Source organism: Somniosus microcephalus, chromosome 30 (genome assembly GCF_052327205.1).
Source record: "Somniosus microcephalus isolate GS21.2 chromosome 30, FLI_Smic_1.0, whole genome shotgun sequence".
NCBI classification, from domain to species: Eukaryota; Metazoa; Chordata; class Chondrichthyes; order Squaliformes; family Somniosidae; genus Somniosus; species Somniosus microcephalus.
In genome coordinates this window covers 36,790,577-36,811,911 of record NC_141016.1, presented here as the reverse complement: position 1 = coordinate 36,811,911, position 21,335 = coordinate 36,790,577, and the positions used below count along the sequence as shown (strand labels likewise).

Here is a 21,335-nt window from a genome sequence, read left to right as displayed (position 1 = left end):
AGAAGAGGAGGGGTGGGACTGATTAGCGACTACATAAAATACCAATGCATGTAGGCAGAGGGTATGGCTTAGGTGCTATATGAGTACTTTGCATCGGTCTTCACCAAGGAAGAAGATGCTGTCTTAGACAGAGTGACCGATGAGGTAGAGGAGATACTGGATGACATAAAAATGGTAAAGAAGAGGTGCTACAAAGGCTGGCTGTAATTAACGTAGACAAGTCACCAAGACCAGTTGGGATGCATCCTAGGACACTGAAGTATGTGAAGGAAGAAATCGCGGAGGTACTGGACATAATCTTCCAATCCTCCTTAGAAATGGGTGTGGTACCGGAGGACTGGAGAATTGCAAATGTTACACCCTTATTCAAAAAAGGATGTAAAGATAAACCCAGCAACTACAGGCCAGTCAGTTTAACCTCGCATGTCGGGAAGCTTTTAGAAACAATAATCAGGGACAAAATTAACAGTCACTTCGACAAGTGTGAATTAATTAAGGAAAGCCAGCATGGATTTGTTAAAGGCAGATCGTGTTTAGCCAACTTGAACGAATTTTTTGATCAGGTAACAGAGGGTTGTTGAGGGCAATGTGGTTGACGTGGTGTACATGGATTTCCAAAAGGCATTCAACAGCATGCCACATAATAGGCTTGCCAGCAAAGTTGAAGCCCATGAAATAAAAGGGACAGTGGCAGCATAGATACTGAATTGGCTGAGTGACAGGAAACAGAGAGTAGTGGTGAACGGTTGTTTTGCAGCTTGGATGAAACTATGCAGTGATGTTCCCCAGGAATCAGTTCCAGGACCACTGCGTCTCTTGATATATATTATTGACTTTGATATGTATGTAAAGGGCAAAATTTCAAAATTCACAGATGACACAATACTTGGAAGTAAAGTGAACAGCGAGGATAGTGATAGACTTCAAGAGGAACTTGAGAGCCTGGTTGAATGGGCAGACACATGTCAAATAAAATTTGATGCAGAAAAGTGCGAAGTGACACATTTTGGGAGAATGAATGAAGAGAGGAAATATAAACTAAAGGGTACAATCATAAAGGGGGTGTATGAACAGAGAGAGCTAGGGGTATATATGCACAAATCGTTGAAGGTGACAGGGCAGGTTGAGAAAGCAGTTAAAAAGGCTTATGGGATCCTGGGCTTTATGAAGTTTTGTATAGAGTACAAAAGCGTGGAAATTATGATGAACCTGTATAAAACATTGGTTCGGCCTCAGCTGGTGTATTGTGTCCAATTCTGGGCACCGCTCTTTAGGAAGGATGTGAAGGCCTCAGAGAGGATACAGAAAAGATTTACGAGCATGATTCCAGGGATGAGATACTTGCATAGGAAGATAGGAGCAGGAGTAGGCCACTCGGCCCCTAGAGCCTGCTCCGCCATTCAATGAGATCAGGCCTGATCACCCAAATTCAGTACCCTGTCCCTGCCTTCTCCCCATATCCCTTGGTCCCTTTAGCCTTAAGAAATATATCTTACTCCTTCTTGAATATACTTAATGAAGTGGCATTCACTGCCTTCTGTGGTAGAGAACTTCACAGGTTCACCACTCTCTGGGTGTAGAAATTCCTCCTCATTTCTGTCCTAAATGGCTTACTCCTTATCCTCAGACTGTGACCCCTGGTTCTGCACTCCCCGGCCATCGGGAACATCCTTCCTGCATCTAGTCTGTCCAGTCCTTTTAGAATTTTAAATGTTTCAATGAGATCCCCTTTCATTCTTCTAAACTCCAGCGAATATAATCCCAATCGATCCAATCTCTCATCAAACGTCATTCATGCCATCGCAGGTATCAGTCTGGTGAATCTTCGCTGCACTCCCTCCAGGGCAAGAATATCCTTCCTCAGATAAGGCGACCAAAACTGCACACAATACTCAAGGTGTGGTCTCACCAAGGCCCTGTACAACTGCATCAAGATATCCTTGTTCCTGTACTCGAACCCTCTCGCTAGGAAGACCATCATACCATTTGCCTTCTTAACCACCTGCTGCACCTGCATGCTTACCTTCAGCGACTAGTGCACAAGGACACCCATGTCTCGTTGCACTTCGCCTTCTCCAAATCTATTGCCGTTCAGATAATAATCTGCCTTCCTGTTTTTGCCACCAAAGTGGAGAACCTTGCATTTATGCACATTATACTGCATCATCCAAGCTGTCCATATCATACTGGATTTTCTATGCATCCTCCTCACAGCACACACGCCCACCCAGCTTTGTGTCATCTTCAAACCTGGTGATATTACATCTAGTACGCTCGTCTAGGTCATTAATATATATTGTGAATAGCTGGGGTCCTGGCACCGAACCATGCAGTAACCCATTAATCACTGCCTGCCACTCGGAAAATGACCCGTTTATTCCAACTCTTTCCTTCCTGTCTGCCAACCAATTCTCTATCCAAGTCAGAACCTTACCTCCAATCCCATGTGCTTTAACTTTTCATGCTAATCTCTTATGTGGGACCTTATCGAAATCCTTCTTAATGTCCAAATACACCACATCCACTGGTTCTCCCTGATCTATTCTACCAGTTACATCGTCAAATTATTCCAGTAGATTAGTCAAGCACTATTTACCTTTTGTAAATCGATGTTGAATTTGTCCGATCCTGTCACTGTTTTCCAAGTGCTCTGCTATTAACTCTTTTATAATGGACTCTAGCATTTTCCGCACCACCGAAGTCAGGCTTACTGTTCTCTAATTTCCCGTTTTAGGGAATTCCACAGGATCACCACCATCTGAGCGAAGGAATTTCTCCACATCTCAGTCCTAAATGTGCTACCCCGTATCCTGAGGCTGTGACCCCTCGTTCTAGAGTCCCCAGCCGGAGGAAACATCCCCCCTGCTTTCAGTAATTGTAGCGCTGTCGGGATTTTACACGTTGCAATGAGATCTCCTCTCATGCTTCTAAACTCTAGTGAATACAGGCCGAGTCAACCCAATCTCTCCTCATACGGCAGTCCTGCCTTCACAGGAATCAGTCTGGTGAACTTTCACTGCGCTCCCTCTATAGCAAGTATATCCTTTCTTAGGTAAGGAGACCAAAACTGCACACAATACTCCAGGTGTGGTCTCAGCAAGGCCATGTATAACAGTAGTAAGACATAATTGCTCCTGCACTCAAATCCTCTTGCAATGAAGGCCAACATATGATTTTTCTTCCTAACTGCTTGCTGCACCTCCATGTTTGCTTTCAGGGATTGATGTACAAGGGCACCCAGGTCACTTTGTACATCAACATTTCCCAATCTATATCCATTTAAATAATAGAAACATAGAAGATAGCAGCAGGAGTAGGCCGTTCGGCCCCTCGGGCCTGTTCTGAGATTTAATGAGATCATGGCTGATCATCAAATTTCAGTTCCCTGTCCCTGCCTTCTCCCCATGTCGCTTGATCCCTTTAGCCTTAAGAAATATATCCAACTCCTTCTTGAATATATTTAATAAGTTGTCCTAAAATGCCTTCTGTGGTAGAGAATTCCACAGGTTCACCACTCTCTGGGTGAAGAAATTCCTCCTCATCTCAGTCCTAAATGGCTTACCCCTTATCTTTAGACTGTGACCCCTGGTTCTGGACTCCCCCGCCATCGAGTACATCCTTCCTGCATCTAGTCTATCTAGTCCGGTTAGGATTATAGAAGTTTCAATGAGATCCCCTCTCATTCTTCTAAACTCTAGCGAATATATGCCTAATCGACCCAATCACTATTCATACGTCATTCCTGCCATCCCAGGTACCAGGCAGGTGAATCTTCGCTGCACTCCCTCCATGGCAAGAACATACTTCCTCCGATAAGGCGATCAAAACTACAAACAATACTCAAGGTGTGGTCTCACCAAGGCGCTGCACAACTACAGCAAGACATCCTTGCTCCTGTACTCGAATCCTCTCGCTATGAATGCCAACATACAATTTGCTTTCTTAACCGCCTGCTGCACCTGCATGCTTACCTTCAGCAACTGGTGCACAAGGACACCCAGGTCACGTTTCACTTCCCTTTTTCCTAATCTATTGCCGTTCAGATAATAATCTGTCTTCCTGTTTATGCCACCAAAGTGGATAATCTCGCATTTATCTGCATCTGCCATGCATGTGCCCAATCACCCAACCTATCCAAATCATACTGGAATTTATCTGCATCCTCCTCACAGCACACACGCCCACCCAGCTTTGTGTCGTCTGCAAACTTGGAGATATTACATCTAGTTCCCTCGTCAAAGTCATAAATATATATTGTGAATAGCTGTGGCCTAGCACCGATCCCTGCGATACTCCACTAGTCACTGCCTGCCACTCGGAAAAAGACACGTTTTTTCCAACTCTTTGTTTCCTGTCTGCCAACCAGTTCTCTATCCAAATCAGTACCTTACCCCCAATTCCATGTGCTTTAACTTTGTATGCCAATGTCTTATGCGGGACATTATCGAAAGCCTTCTGAAAGTCCAAATACACCACATCCACTGCTTCTTCCTTATGGATTCTACCAGTTACATCCGCAAAAAATTCCAGTAGATTATTCAGCATGATTTACATTTAAATTCCATGTTGACTTTGTCAGATCCTGTCACTGTTTTTCAAGTCCACTGCTATTACATCTTTTATTAGGCACTCTATCATTTTCCCCACTACAATGTCAGGCTTACTGGTCTATAATTCCCCGTTTTCTCAATACCACCTTTTTAAAGAGTGGGTTTACATTAGGTACCCTCCAATCCATGGGAACTATTCCAGAATCTATAGAATTTTGGATGATGACCAGCAATGCATCTACTATTTATAGTGCCACTTCCTTAAGTACCCTAGGATGAAGATTATCAGGCCCTGGGGATATATCGGGCCTCAATGCTGTCAATTTCCTGAACACCATTTCCCTACAAATACTGATTTCATTCAATTCCGCCTTCTCATTAGACCATATGATCCATGACGTCTCTGGAATGTTATTTATTTCCTCCTTTGTGAAGACAGAACCAAAGAATGTATTTAATTGTTCTGCCGTTTCTTTGCTTCCAATTATAAATTCCTCTGATTCTGACTGACAGGGACCTACGCTTCACCTAACCAACCTTTTTCGCTTCACATATCTATACAAGCTTTTACAGTCAGTTTTTATGTCCCCAGCAAGCTTACTCTCATATTCTATTTCCCCCTCTTAATTAATCCTTTTGTCCTCCTTTGCTGAATCCTAAACTGCTCCCAATCCCCAGGTTTGCTGCTTTTTCTGGCCAATTTATATGTCCTCTCCTTGGATATTTTGCTACCCCTAATTTCCCTTGTTAGCCACAATTGAGTCAACTTTTTTGTTTTATTTTGATGCCAACCATGGATGAACAAATTCTATAGTTCATCCATGCGATCTTTAAATGTTTGCCATTCCCTATCCACCGTCAACCCTTTAAGTAATGTTCCCCAATCCATCCTAGCCAACTCGTGCCTCATACCATCGTAGTTTCTTTTATTTAAATTCAGGAGCCTAGTTTCTGAGTCCACTACTTTACTCTCCATCTTAATGAAGAATTCTATCATATTATGATCGCGCTTCCCAAAGGGGCCTCGCACAACAACATTGCTAATTAATATTTTCTCATTACATAATACCCAGTCTAAGATGGCCTGATCTCTAGTTGGTTTTTCGACATATTGGTTAGAACCCTGAACCTGATACATAGGATCAAGAGAATGCCATTCAGGCCCTCGAGCCTGTTGCAAAAGAACAGGAGGAATCCATTCAGACCCTTGAGCCTGTTGCATAGGAACAGGTGGAGGATAATTCAACTCATCTAGCCTATTACATAGGAACAGGAGGCCATAGCTCAGTCCCTCGAACCAGCTGCACAGAAACAGGAGGAGGCCATTCAACACCTCGAGCCTGTTGCATAGGAACAGAATTAAGCCATTTCTTCACTTGAGTCTGTTACATAGGCACAGGAGGAGGCCATTCAGCCTCTCGAAGCTGTTAGATAGAAACAGAAGGCTGCCGTTTAGCCCCTTGAGCCTGTTGCAGAGGAATAGGCCAGTTATCACCTTGAACCTGTTACATAGGCAAAGGAACATGCCATTCAGCCCCTTGAGCCTTTTACATCGGAACAGGAGGAGGCCATTGAGCCCCTTTAACCTGCTACATAGGAACAAGAGGAGGCAACTCAGCTCCTCGGACCTGTTACATTGAAACAGGAGGAGGCCATTCAGCCTCTCGAGCCTTTTAGATATGAACAGCAGGAGGTCCTTCATCCCATCGATCGTGTTGCATAAGAACAGGAGAAGGACCATTCCGGTACTCAAGACTGTTAAGTAGGAAGACGAGGAGGCCATACAGCCCATCGAGTCTGTTGCATGGGAAATGGAGGAGCCCATTCAGCCTTTAGAGCCTGGTGCAAAGGAACATGAATAGCCCATTTATCACCTTGAGCCTGTTACATAGGACAAGGAATAGGCCATTCAGCCTCTCGAGGCTGTTACATGGAACAGAAGGAGGCAATTTATCCCCTCAAGAATGTTATTGAGGAACAGAAGGAGGCATTCCAGTCTCTCGAGACTGTTACAAATGAAAAAGAGGATACCATTCAGCCCCTAGAGCCAGTAACCTAGCAAAAGGAGGAGGCCATTTAGCCACTTGAACCTGCTACATAAGAACAAGAGGAGGCCATTCAGACCTTCGAGCCTGTTCCATAAGAACAGAAGGCCGCTGTTAAGTCCCTCGAGCCGGCTACATAGGAACAGGAGGATCCCCAGCCAGCCATTCGAGAGTGCTTCAAAGGAAAATGAGGAAGCCATTCAGCCCCTCGAGCATGTTACATAGGGACAGGAGGGGGTCATTTAGCCCATTGAGACTGTTTCAAAGGAACAGGAAGAGGCCATTCAGCATCTCAGAACAGATACATAGGAAAGGAGGTGGTCATTCAGCACCTTGAACATGTTGCATAGGAACAGCAGGAGACCATTCAGCCACTCGATTCTGTTGCATAGGAACAGGATGTCATTCAGCCCCTTGAGACTGTTACATAGGGACACGAGGAAGCCACTTAGCCCCATGTGCATGATACCTAGGAAAAGGAGGAGGCCATTTTGCTCCTTGAACATGCGGCACAGGAACAAGACGATGCCATTCAGACTTTCGAGTATGTTGCATAGGAACAGGAGGAGGGCATTCAGCCCTAGAGCCTGTTGCATAGGAACTGGAAGAGGACATTCAACTCCACGAGGATGTCAGGAGGAGGACATTCAGCCCCTCGAGCCTGTTGCATAGGAACAGAAGGAGGACAATTCAGCTTCTCGAGCCTATTACATAGGAACAGGATTAGGACCATTAAGCTCACTCTCGAAAGTTACCTATGAACAGGAGGAGGCCCATCCGCCCCATTTAGTCTGTTGCAGAAGAACAGGAGGAGCCCATTCAGCATCTCGAGCCTGCTACAGAGGAACAGGAGGTGACCATTCAGCCCCTTGAGCCAGTTGCATAGGAACAGGAGGAGGCCATTCAGCCCCTCGAACCTATTACATAGGAACAGGAGGAGGAGAATTCAGCACCTTGAGCCTGTAACATAAGAACAGGAGAGGGTTGGTCAGTCCCTCAAGCCGGCTGCATAGTATCAGGAGGAGAGTATTCAGCCCCTAGAGCCTGTTGCATAAGAACTGGAAGAGGCCATTCAGCTCCTCGAGGCTGGGAGGAGGCAATTCAGCCTCTCAAGTCTGTTACATAGGAACAGGAGGTGAATATTCAGCTCCTCGAGTCTGTTGCATAGGAACAGGAGGAGCTCCATTCAGCCCCTAGAACCAGTTGTATAGAAACAAGAGCAGGCCATTCAGGCAACAAAGTAGGTCAGAGGCTAGGTATTCTGCGGCGAAGGTCTCATCTCCTGACTCCCCGAAGCCTCTCCACCATCTACAAGGCACAAGTAAGGAGTGTGATGGAATACTCTCCACGTGCCTGGAGGAGTGCAGCTCCAACAACACTCAAGAAGCTCGACACCCTCCAGGACAAAGCAGTCTGCTTGATTGACACTCCATTCACCACCTTTAACATTCACTCCCTCCACCAGCGGCATACCGTGGCTGCAGTGTCTACCATCTACACGATGCACTGCAGCACTGCATGCACAACCCTCATCGACCCTCCTTGTTACCTCCTCAAAACATTAAATCACGTTAGCCAGACACGAACTCCCATTAACAAATCCATGCTGACTGCCCTTGATTAATCCATATTTTTCCCGTTACTCAGAATTTTTTCTGATAATTTTCCCACCACGGAGTTTAGGCTGGCTGGCCTGTAATTACTCAGTCCATCGCTTTCTTCTTTTATAAACAATGGTACAACTTTAGCAGTCCTCCAGTCCTCTGGCACCACACCTGTAGCCGGAGATGATTGGAAAATGATGGTACTTCCTATTTCCTCTCTTGCTTCTCTTAACAGCCTGGGATACATGCCATCTGGGCCTGGGAATTTATCCGCCTTCAAATACGCTAATCCCCTTCATACTTCCTCGCTCACTATGTTTATTTCATCTAATATTTCACACTGCTCCTCCCTGATTGCAATGACTGCATCGTCTCTCCTTTTTATGAAAACAGACGCAAAGTATTCATTAAGGACCATATGCAGGTCTTCCGCCTCCACACATAGATTACCTACATGGTCTCTAATAGGCCCTAATCTTTCTTTAGTTGTCCTCTTGCTCTTATTATATTTACAAAACATCTTTGGGTTTTCCTTCATTTTACCTGCCAACATTTTTTATGCTCTCTCTTTTCTTTCCTAATTTCCTTTTTAATTTCACCCCTGCACTTTCTCTACTCCTCTTGGGTTTCTATGGTATTGAGCACTCGGTAACTGTCATAAACCTCCATTTTTTTCTTTATCCTACCCTGTATGCCCCTTGACATCCAGGAGGCTCTAGATTTCTTAGTCCCATCCTTTTTCTTTAAGGGTACATACTTGCGCTGAGCCCCCACTATCTCCCCCTTGAATGTGTCCCACTGCTCTGACACTGATTTACCTTCAAGTAGCTGCTTCCAGTCCAGTTTGGCTAAATCACATCTCAACTTAGTAAAATTGGCCTTTCCCCAATTGACAACTTTTATTCCTGGATTATCTTTGTCCTTTTCCGTAACTACCCTAAATCTAACTGAATTATGATCACTACCCCCAAAGTGCGCTTCCACTGAGACCCCGTCCACCTGTCCAGTTTCATTCCCTAAAACTAAGTCCAGAACTTCCCCGCCCTTGTTTGTCTTGCCACGTCCTTGGTAAAAATGTTCCACTGAATGCATATCAGGAATTCTGTACCCTCTATACCCTTCACATTAATTTTATCCCAGTTAGTATTAGGGTAGTTGAAATCCCCTACTGTTACTGCGCTATATTCTTTGCACTTCTCAGAAATGTGCCGATATATTTGCTCTTCTATCTCCCTCTGACTGTTTGGGGGTCTGTACAGCACCCCCAACAGTGAGATTGCCGCTTTTTTATTCTTCAGTCTAACCCATATGGCCTCATTCGATGATCCTTCCAAGATATCCTCCCTCCTCAGTGCTGTAATTGTACCTTTAACCAATACTGAAAACCCTTCCTTATTATCCACCTCTCTATCTCGCCTGAAAAACGTTTAACCAGGAATGTTGAGCAGTCATTCCTGCCCTTCTTTCAGCCATGTCTCAGTTATGGCTGTAACATCATACTCCCACATGCCTTTAGTTCATCTGCCTTATTTCCCAGACTCCTTGCATTACAATATATAACATTTTCATTGCCAAACTGCATTGTTGTCTATTTTCTAACCTTTGCGTCCTCTGCCTTCCAAACACGCTTACTAATTTTCGGCCTTCCATTTCCAGCTTGCCTTCTCTCCCTTCTGGATCAACTCTCAGGTTCCCATACCCCTGCTAAGATAGAATAAATCCTCCCAAAAAGCACTAATAGACCCTGCCGCGAGGATATTGATCCCGGCTCTGTTGCGGTGCAAACCCTCCGGCTTGTAGGAGTCCCACCTCCTCCAGAAATGGTCCCAATGCCTCACGAATCTAAAGTCCTCCCTCCTGCACCATCTCTCCAGCCAAGCATTCTTCCGCTCTATCCTCCTTTTCCTGTACTCGCTAGCACGTGGCACCAGGAGAAATCTGCAGATTGCTAACTTTGAGGTCCTGCTTTATAATCTCCCGCCTAGCTCCCTAAAATCTGCCTGCGGGACCTCATTCGCTTTCTGCCTATGTCGTTGGTGCCAACATGGACAACGACCTTTGGCTGATCACCACCGCCCCCCCCCCGCCCTCAGAATGTCCTGCACCCTGTGTGGAAGTGTAAAGTTATCCAATTTGGCAGGAAAAATGGAAAAGCAGAATATTTCGTAAAATGTGAGAGACCAGTAAATGGTGATCTTTAGAGGGATTTGGGAGTCCTTTGACACAAATCACAGAAAGTTAACATGCAGGTCCTACAAGCAATTAGGAAGGCAAATGTTATGTAACCTTTATTGCAAGCAGGTTGCAATATAAGACTAAGGAACTCTTGCTGCAATTATATGGGGCTTTGGGGAGACCAAATCTGGTGTACTGTGCACAGTTTAGTTCTCCTTATCTAAGGAAGAATATACTTGCCTTAGAGAGGGTGCAATGCAGATTCACTAGATTGATTCCATTGATGAATGGGCTTTCCTATGAGGAGAGATTGAGCAGAATGGAGTTATATTCTCTGGAGATTAGAAGAATGAGAGGTGATCGAATTGAAACGTATCAAGTTCTTCGAGGGCTTGACAGGGTAGATGCTGATGGACTGTTTCCACTGGTTGTAGAGTCTAGAACTAGAGGCATAGTCTCAGGATAAGGGGTCGGCCATTTAGGACAGAGATGAGGAAGAATTTATTCACTCAGAGTGTTATGAATCTTCAGAATTATCTGCCCGAGAAGGCTGTGGATGCTCAGCCGTTGAATATATTCGATATAGAGATAGATACATTTTTGGACTCTAGGGAAATCAAGGGATATGGGGATCGGGCGGGAAAGTGGAGTTGGTGTCGATGATCAGCCATGATCTTATTGAATGGCGGAGCAGGCTCGAGAGCGGTATGGCCCAGTCCTACTCCAATTTCTTATGTTCTTATATAAACTCCTCTCTCACCTTTCCTGGGAATATCAGCAGTCGGTTGGTGAGATTAAACAAGCAATCATTCGTCGTCAACTTGGAGCGGTGCCAGGACCACCCGCGAGGCCCGAAACCGTGAATCCCAGACCCCCATCCGTCACAATGTGGGCGGGGCTCCCAGACCCCCATCCGTCACAATGTGGGCGGGGCTCCCAGACCCCCTTCCGTCACAATGTGGGCGGGGCTCCCAGACCCCCATCTGTCACAATGTGGGCGGGGCTCCCAGACACCCCAACTGTCACAATGTGGGCGGGGCTCCCAGACCCCCATCCGTCACAATGTGGGCGGGGCTCCCAGACCCCCATCTGTCACAATGTGGGCGGGGCTCCCAGACCCCCATCTGTCACAATGTGGGCGGGGCTCCCAGACACCCCAACTGTCACAATGTGGGCGGGGCTCCCAGACCCCCATCCGTCACAATGTGGGCGGGGCTCCCAGACCCCCATCTGTCACAATGTGGGCGGGGCTCCCAGACACCCCAACTGTCACAATGTGGGCGGGGCTCCCAGACCCCCATCTGTCACAATGTGGGCGGGGCTCCCAGACCCCCATCCATCACAATGTGGGCGGGGCTCCCAGACACCCCAACTGTCACAATGTGGGCGGGGCTCCCAGACCCCCATCCGTCACAATGTGGGCGGGGCTCCCAGACCCCCATCTGTCACAATGTGGGCGGGGCTCCCAGACACCCCAACTGTCACAATGTGGGCGGGGCTCCCAGACCCTCATCTGTCACAATGTGGGCGGGGCTCCCAGACCCCCATCTGTCACAATGTGGGCGGGGCTCCCAGACCCCCATCCATCACAATGTGGGCGGGGCTCCCAGACACCCCAACTGTCACAATGTGGGCGGGGCTCCCAGACCCCCATCTGTCACAATGTGGGCGGGGCTCCCAGACCCCCATCCGTCACAATGTGGGCGGGGCTCCCAGACCCCCATCCGTCACAATGTGGGCGGGGCTCCCAGACCCCCATCTGTCACAATGTGGGCGGGGCTCCCAGACACCCCAACTGTCACAATGTGGGCGGGGCTCCCAGACCCCCATCCGTCACAATGTGGGCGGGGCTCCCAGACCCCCATCTGTCACAATGTGGGCGGGGCTCCCAGACCCCCATCTGTCACAATGTGGGCGGGGCTCCCAGACACCCCAACTGTCACAATGTGGGCGGGGCTCCCAGACCCCCATCCGTCACAATGTGGGCGGGGCTCCCAGACCCCCATCTGTCACAATGTGGGCGGGGCTCCCAGACACCCCAACTGTCACAATGTGGGCGGGGCTCCCAGACCCCCATCTGTCACAATGTGGGCGGGGCTCCCAGACCCCCATCCATCACAATGTGGGCGGGGCTCCCAGACACCCCAACTGTCACAATGTGGGCGGGGCTCCCAGACCCCCATCCGTCACAATGTGGGCGGGGCTCCCAGACCCCCATCTGTCACAATGTGGGCGGGGCTCCCAGACCCCCATCCATCACAATGTGGGCGGGGCTCCCAGACACCCCAACTGTCACAATGTGGGCGGGGCTCCCAGACCCCCATCTGTCACAATGTGGGCGGGGCTCCCAGACCCCCATCCGTCACAATGTGGGCGGGGCTCCCAGACACCCCAACTGTCACAATGTGGGCGGGGCTCCCAGACCCCCATCTGTCACAATGTGGGCGGGGCTCCCAGACCCCCCATCCGTCACAGTGTGGGCGGGGCTCCCAGACCCCCATCTGTCACAATGTGGGCGGGGCCCCCAGACCCCCATCTGTCACAATGTGGGCGGGGCTCCCAGACCCCCATCTGTCACAATGTGGGCGGGGCTCCCAGACCCCCCATCCGTCACAGTGTGGGCGGGGCCCCCAGACCCCCATCTGTCACAATGTGGGCGGGATCCCAGGCCCCCATCCATCACAATGTGGGCGGGGCTCCCAGACCACCCATCCGTTACAATGTGGGCGGGGCTCTTAGAACCCCCATGTCACAATGTGGGCGGGGCTCTCAGTCCCCCATGTCACAATGTGGGCGGGGCTCCCAAACACCAGAGGGTGACAGGGGTGATGCTGTGATCTAATTGGTCAGACAGTGGGCAATGAGGGCCGTTGCCCGGGTTTCCCGGGCCGGGCCCGCTCCCGCGATCCTTATTCCACCCGGGGCTGTGAGGCGGTGGATTCCAGATCCGACCCCCAATTATCGCTCTGATCGGCCCCTCTGCTTTCCGTGGCTCCGCCTGCTGTTGCTGGTTGGGCTCCTCAAACCTGTCTATTTTAGGCTTGTTCCATCCCGGTGCCTGTCTCCGGCTGCTCCAGAGGCGAATCAGAGCCGCTTGTAAATGGGAAAAGCAGAGCGTTTGCCAGCGACATGATTCCTCCAGGCGCTGCCGCAGGGCAGGCTGAAGACCTCGAACTAATGGCTTTCTGTGAGACAAGTTACCGGCAGCCTGGAGCAGTTCAGGGACACACGTCCATCAGCAGCATAATCCATCACAACACTCAACCGGGACATCACTGGGACTCTGCCTAGTCCCAGGAACCAAGGCCACCCTGATTCCTCCGGCTGTAGAGACTGCTGTAACTTCCCAACAACTGCTGGGGAGTTTTCCTGCCCTCTTGACAATTAGCGTGAATAGAGCACCATATCCCACAGGGAGGCTGAGAGGAAGAAGCCGTATCAGGTCCTCCGGCTGTATTTGCAGCCTGATCCTCACATCTTCCACCTGCCTAACATGCTCAAAGATCGATCCCTTGTCAGGGTCGAACATCCCTCCATCCTTCGCTAATTCTTTTAAAACTTTCCCCGAGGTCGGGGAGCAGCATCCGCAGCAGCTGCTGGTGGCTCCACATTCTGCGCATCTGCATCTGGGTATTGCAGACCCGCCCGCAACAACCCCGATACCGGAGGCACCGGCCCCTGTCCTGATCTCTGCACTGCCTCATTAAGAAGCACATCACCGTCACTGTCAGATTCAGATCTCAAGCCCTGTCCCACCACATTACCCTCTGTAACTACCTCTGGGGGAAGCTACCAGGGGATACATAGATCCCGCCGCTAATCAGCCCTCGGATACATAGGCAGCGGATGCTGTCTCCGAGTTACAGCTCGCCACACTCCCGTCACTTCTGTCCTGAAGCACCATTCTGAATGCACGATCTAGCTCTAACACATCATCGCTTAGCTGCGAATTCTCAAGCTGCACTCGTGCAATCACCTTCTCCAAACCTATTGTTTCATATTAACCTGAGGGGCCAGTGAGACAGTCAGCTTTTTAACCGACTGTCTCTCACTCTGCAAGCTTGATTTCTGTGCTAACTTAGCAGATTGCAGCTCCTCACACTGGATTTCACACTCCTGTAGCTGTTTAGAGAGAGCTTTACAGGCCATAAGTAAGCTTTGGACCATCAGGCCTTTTATCTTTATAATTTTGTTTTTTTATCTCAATCATCCTGAAAGCAAATTCTGACCCAATCGGATGGATCAGCTTGTAGCTCAGGGTCAAGGGTCACGTTGATGGATATACTTCTCCAAACATTCATGTAAATTAGATTTAGGTGTAGCCTTGCCTTTAAAATAATGTCAGTGCAACATGCAAGTACTAAAATTCGGAGCCAGGCCACGAAAATGTGACTGACAGTTAAAGCATTGAGCAGCAAAATCAGAATAAATGGGAGACACGGGGTTAGAATATAATGAAGGAATTCGATAGCTCCCCACACCCGTGAAATGCGAACCCAGCTTGTGACAAAACAAAACCAGGGCGAGTTCCCAAGCATATTCCAATCTGTTAACATAAAGAACCGGAAAATGTTCTTTAAACAGTTCAGCACAGTCACTGTTCCTAGAACCACAGCCGCCATTATCTCGGAGAAATAGTTAGTTTTCAACATTTGGCAACAAATGACCACAAATTGATCAAAGGTGAAAGTGACCGTGAACCAGACAGAACAGCCCGTGGCTGCATAAAGCAGGACCGTGTGGATATTACACACTGGAATGGACTCCACAAAACGAAACTCTTCCCAAAAAGCAATAGGAATCTGCCTCAATATCAGACTGATGATAACGACCAGTAGATCCGTGTTGCCATGGCCACCAGTTATCGAGTGACACATTTGGAGAGCCCGCACTTACCCTGAGACAGAATCACATTGTCATTAAGTTAACTTTAAGGAAGATACATTAACAGTGTAATTATACATCAGGCTGGGAGCAAACACAGAACTTTGATGGAGTTCGGGTTCAAATTTGCAGCCTGCCTTGATTTTAATGGAGGAGGCGGGATGGAGCCGGATTGCCTCGTGGGAGGGTTCGGACCCGCTGCCGGTTTCAGCCGCTCCCGATGTCCCATTTTGATTTAATTGGTCCAATTAGTCCCGTGGTGCGCGCTGCCTGCTGCAATGACTGGGAGCGGGTCTGTACTGATGAGGTCATTGCTGCACTTGTTTTTCAGGGCTCCATGTCGACTCAGCCTCTTATTTCTCGTTAGTGTTGCAGCTTGAAGGTGCTCAAAATTGATCAAAGGTGAAAGTGACTGCAAGCTCTTGTGCAGGGAGTAGGAGGGCACAGGGAGATCCTGTTCCCTAAGGGTGTAAGGACAAACCTAGTAATTACAGGCCGGTCAGGTTAACATCAGTGTTGGGTAAAGTTTTAGAAACTATTATCAAGGGAAACATTGAAGAGGTTTAAGCTAATTAAGGAGAGCCAACACGGATTTTCAAAAGGCAGATCATGCTTGACTAATCTGATTGAACTTTTTGAAGAAGGGAATGCAATGGATGTTGTCCACGTGGATTTTAGGAAGGCGTTTAACAAAGTACCACATAGAATACTGGTTAACAAAGTTGAGGCTCATGGACTAGTTGGATCAGTGGCAGCTTGGATAATGAATTGGCTTAAGGACAGAAAACAGCGAGTTGCGGTAAATGGCTATTTTTCAGATTGGAGGATGATAGACAGTGGTGTTCCCCAAGGGTCAGTGCTGGGCCCACTGTTTGTTTGAGTTTTATAAATGACGTGGATATTGGAATACAAAGTAGAATTTCTACATTTGCCCATGACACTAAATTTGGGGGTTTGGCAAACAGTGCGGATGATAGCAATCGATTTCAACTGAACATAGAAAGACTAGCAAAATGGGCAGACAATTGGCAGATGAAATTTAAAATAGAGAAGTGGTGACTTGATACATTTTGGCAGAAGGAACAGGGAGATGCAATATACACTTAATGGCAATGTTTTACAGTGTGTGCAGCGACAGAGGGACCTGGGAGTTAATGCGCATCAGTCCCTGAAGGTGGCAGAGCATATCGAGAGAGTAGTTAGCAAAGCATATGGGATCTTGGGTTTCATAAATAGAGGTACTGAGAACAAATGTAGAGACGTTATGCTGAATCTTTATAAAGCGCTGGTTATGGCACAACTTGAGTGTTGCGTCCAGCTCTGGTCACCACAATTTAGGAAGGATATGAAAGCCCTTGAGAAGGTGCAGAAGAGATTTACCAGAGTGGTTCCGGGGATTGGGATTCTTTGCTATAAGGACAGGTTGGAGAAGTTGGATTTCTTTTCATTAGAGCAAAGGAGGTTGAGAGGTGATTTGATAGAGGTGTACAAGATTATGATGGGTTTGCATAGGCTAACGGGGGAAGGCTGTTTCCACTAGTTGATGGTACAATGAATTGGGGACACAGATTTAAAATTTTGGGCAAGAGATACGGGAGGATATGAGAAAAAATCATTTTACGCAGCGAGTGGTGAGGACCTGGAACTCGCTGCCGATGGAAGTGGTGGAAGCGGAGACACTCGATGTTTTCAAGGGGAGACTGGACAGGCACTTGAGGGAAATTAACTTGCAGGGCTTCGGGGATAGAGCGGGGGAATGGGATTGACTGGATTGCTCTGCAGTGAGCCGGCACAGATTAAATGGGCCGAATAGCCTCCTTCTTTGCAGATATGACTCGATGACTCTATGATTCCCAAAGGCCAGAGGAAGCCTCCTCAGCAGAGAAAGGCTGCCTGGCTGGAGATTGCTGAGGAGGTTAATGCAAGGTCGCTATGTGCAGGCACCTGGCTGCACCAAAGTGAATAACCTCACATTTCCCTACATTATGCTCCATCTGCCACATTACTGCCCACTCACTTAGTCTATCTATATCCCATTGCAGACTGTTTCTCCTCACAGATTACTGTTCCACCTAGCTTTGCATCAGCAAACTTGGATACATTACACACGGTCCATTCATCTAGGACATTAATATAGATTGTAAATAAGTGAGACGCCAGCAATTATCCTTGTGGCACCCTATTAGTTACAGCCTTCCAAATTGAAAAAGATTTGTTTATCACTACTCTCTGTTTTCTGTTCGTTAACCAATCCTCTATCCATACTACTATATTACCCCCAACCCCATGAGTCCTAATCTTGTGTAATAACCTTTAATGCGGCACCTTATCGATTGCCTTTGGAAATCCAAATATACTACATCCACCGGTTCCCCTTTTTGTACCCTGCAGGTTACATCCTCAAATAACACTAATAAATTTGTCAAGCACGATTTCCCTTTCATAAAACTATGTTGACTCTGCCTAATCAAGTTATGATTTTCTAAGTGCCCTGATACCACTTTCTTAACAATGGATTCCGTCATTTTCCCGACGACTGATATCAGGCTAACTGGCCTGTATTTCCCTGTATTTTTTCTCTCCCTCTGGAGTCGAGGGCCCTGTCAACCTCTGTGGAGGGGAATCCTTAGGAAAGCAAAAAGGAAGGCATTTTTGAAGCACTGGTATGCAAGGTGGCATCATCGGATCAGATGTGATGCAGACGGAGAAACTGGGACTATGGAATAGAGACATTACACGATGCAAGTTGGGAGGAAGTATGATCAATGTAGCTGTGGGATTCGGTGGCCCTGCAGTAGACACTTTAAACAACCTAACCCAAGAAATGTAGGCAGTAAGTCAAGAACGGAAGGGAAGAGTCGGAGTTGGTCATGTGAAACGCTGGAATTTAAAGCGATATTGATGAAAGTTTCCAGTTCAGGGCAAGAGCAGGAAGCAGCACAGATATTAACCAACCGGGAAAACCATGTCAAGGATGTGACATGACTAGGCCTGAAGCAAAGAATATTCCACATATAGCGTTAAAAGACAGACATAGCTTGGACCCATGTGGGTTCACCAGTGACAAATTTATTTGGAGGAAGTGAGAAGCGTCAAAGGAAAAGCTGTTTAATGTGAGGCCGAGTTTGGCCAGGTGGAGAAGGGTGGTTGTGGATGGGGATTGGTTGGGCTGCCATGCATGGAAGAAGCGCAGGGCCCGCAGGCCATCCTGGTGGGGTGGAGGTCTAGAGGGACTGGACGTCCTGGTGAGAAATGGAAATCTAGAGGCGCTGGACATCGTTGTAAGGGATGGATGTGTAGAAGGACTGAACGTCATGATGAGAGATGGAGATGTAAATGGACTGGACAACCTGGTGAGCGATGGACATGTAAGGAGCTGAATATCCTGGTGGGGTGAGGTTGTAGAAGGACTGGGGATCTATGTTCAAAAGGAGACGGCTATGGCCAAGAAACTGGAATGGTTAAAATGGTGGATGGCGTCGGAAGAGATTAGCCAAGGGGAGAACATTTACAGTTTTGATAGGAAGAAGTCAGTCCCGTGGGGCATTAACAGGTTGATATGATTGGTTTACAGGCAGGGTCCTGTCTGTGGATGTTTGAAAGGAGGCAGCCCGGGCTGTGCCAGGTTAGTGGACTATGAGTTTGGAGGCCGTGCGGTGAAGATCTCCAGAGGAGATGAGATCAGTGACAGTCTGGGAAAGGATGGCTTGATGTTCGGTGGTGGGGTAACGGTGCGCGGGAGGGACGAGGAGGTGTCAGAGTTTGGCCCGTATTTTTCAACACCTACGGGTGTGTACGAGATGTGTACGTGACCGTAGGGGCCGCGCTAGTTCCGGGTTTAGGCATCGGAATCTTCTTGACAGATCCTCCGTATCCCAGGGAGATGGGCCTCTGCCGGTGGAGATTTCCGCTATTTGCCCAACTTACGCCCGCTGAACGCCTGTGAAGTTCTTATGCCTGATAAATGCAGGTGTAAGGCCTGCTATTACCCGCATCAGAGTTTAAAAAATAGCAAAATAAAATGTTATCACTCATTTATATATTAACAACCCTGTCCAATAAGGTAAGTTGATTGTCGCCCCATTAATACATATATTTTCAAAAAATTAAAGTTTCGTTTAAAATAATTAATTACATGGAATTTTAATTAATTTTAAATATGATATTTATTTATTTTATGAGTTCGTGTATTTTTAAAGTGATCCCCATTCATATTTATGGGAGCTCCGGACGCACGAAACTCCCAGAAGTATGAATGGGGATTCCCTTCTTTTATTGGTTGAGCTGGCCCATGTGACCCCAGGGGCGCTTGTGAGCCGCATGCGCACCTGAGATCCCTGGGCCTCTCCCCGCGCGGACCCGGAGAAGCCCAGGATCGCGAGACTCCAAACCTCCCGGGCCACCAGGGAAATGCGGAGATTTTTGACAGGTCGGAGGCATCCACCCGCGGGAAGCCTCCGATCGCAAATTGTGGGCCTTTGTGTTTAGAGTCCACAAGGTAGCGCTATTTTCAACACACAACAACAGCGACTCCCTTATCAGCAGAATTAATGATGTCAGGTTTGTACCTGAGAGAATGGAATGCTGCAAGTTCACAGGGACATGGATCAGAGTGAGGGAAGCGAGGATTCACTGAATCACTCCTGCCCTCCATCCTATCAGACCTTCAGCCTTTTGATCTTTTCATGCCCCCTTTTCCCTGGCTCTTTATTTACTAAAAGCGGTTAATCTCTAACATTTTAAATTTCTGAAGATATCACTGACATGAAACGTTAACTGTTTCTCTTTCCACAGATGCTGCCTGACCTGCTGAGTGGTTCCAGCATTTCCTGTTTTTATTTATAATAATGTTCGCCCTCTGCTGGTGGATACTTGCCATTGCAGTGGTCAGACTGATGGAATAAGCATCGCCACCTGCTGGCGGAAACTGCACGGTACAATCGTTTTGCTGATTGAGTGACCATTGCTCACTGCGGCTGAATAACTGAAGTATTTAGCTTTTAGAATTAAAGTCCAATAACAGTGGCCGTGGAACTCTGATCAGATTCTCCTGGTTTCCCGCCATACGCCGAATTCCCAGGGGCAGGTGTCGTGCAGTAAAACAACATTCGGCTGTATCTAGGGATTGGTGTGTGTTTAGTAATGGGACAAAATAAAAACATGAACATCGACATAGGCACAAATTTCAACCATAACATTTAATAAAATCATTTTTTATTTTTAAACGCTACGTACATCACTTGACCCCTTGTGGGTTCTGAACCATCTTAAATAGAGGATGAAAAATTGAAGCGGTTACAAAATGAAGTTCATATAAACCCTTCAACAATAAACATAGGTTCTTAATCTCTGTTACAGAGTTGATTAATCCACGCAAAGCAGTGGCTTACAGTATTAATATAGACAGAAATTAACCGAATACATTCTTTGTTTTATAATTTTTAATTAAGCAGAACGCAGCCAAAATATAGAGAAAAGCTAAATCTATTTATTTCAAAACAAATTAACATGGCGATTGATAAAATAAAGTGATGTTTATATCGTGACGAAACGCACATTCAGCATGTTCACACTGTTGGAAAAGTTAATGGACATTCTCTCAGATTTCACACACAATATTTCCCGCTTGTCTGTGACACGCCCCGGGACATCGCATCCGGGATTTTCCGCTGACTTTTACCTGAAAGGAAAAAACAAACACCTTGAGAGAGAGAGAGAGAGGATTAAACATTTCACCAACACACCATACAATCCAATGGACTCGTTTTCACTACTCACAATATTCTCCCTGATATTTCACTTCAATTAGTCTTTTCTTCAAATAATAAATAAACAACATCTTCTCTCTGACAGTTTCAGTATCATTTGCAGTTAAAGACACTCCCCACAATCACAGAATTGAATTAATTACAGCCAGTATAATGGGGTATTTATTCCCACAGTAAATACACAGCATGTTCTCTCTGCTAGTTTCAGTATCACTACCGGTTGAACACACTGCCCATTGTCACACAGTAGAATCCACCCGGGACTGGACACTCCCCAGCACTGGGGCACAAACAATGCAGCAGATAATA

At 47.3% G+C, this 21,335-nt stretch overlaps 1 protein-coding gene across 1 annotated transcript in view; it reads right to left on the bottom strand.

Moving 5' to 3' along the window:
- The window catches only part of LOC147098145 (scavenger receptor cysteine-rich domain-containing protein DMBT1-like), a 530,447-nt gene that overhangs the window by 455,698 nt on the left and 53,414 nt on the right, over positions 1-21,335 (bottom strand). The gene's annotated exons all lie outside the window — the stretch shown is intronic.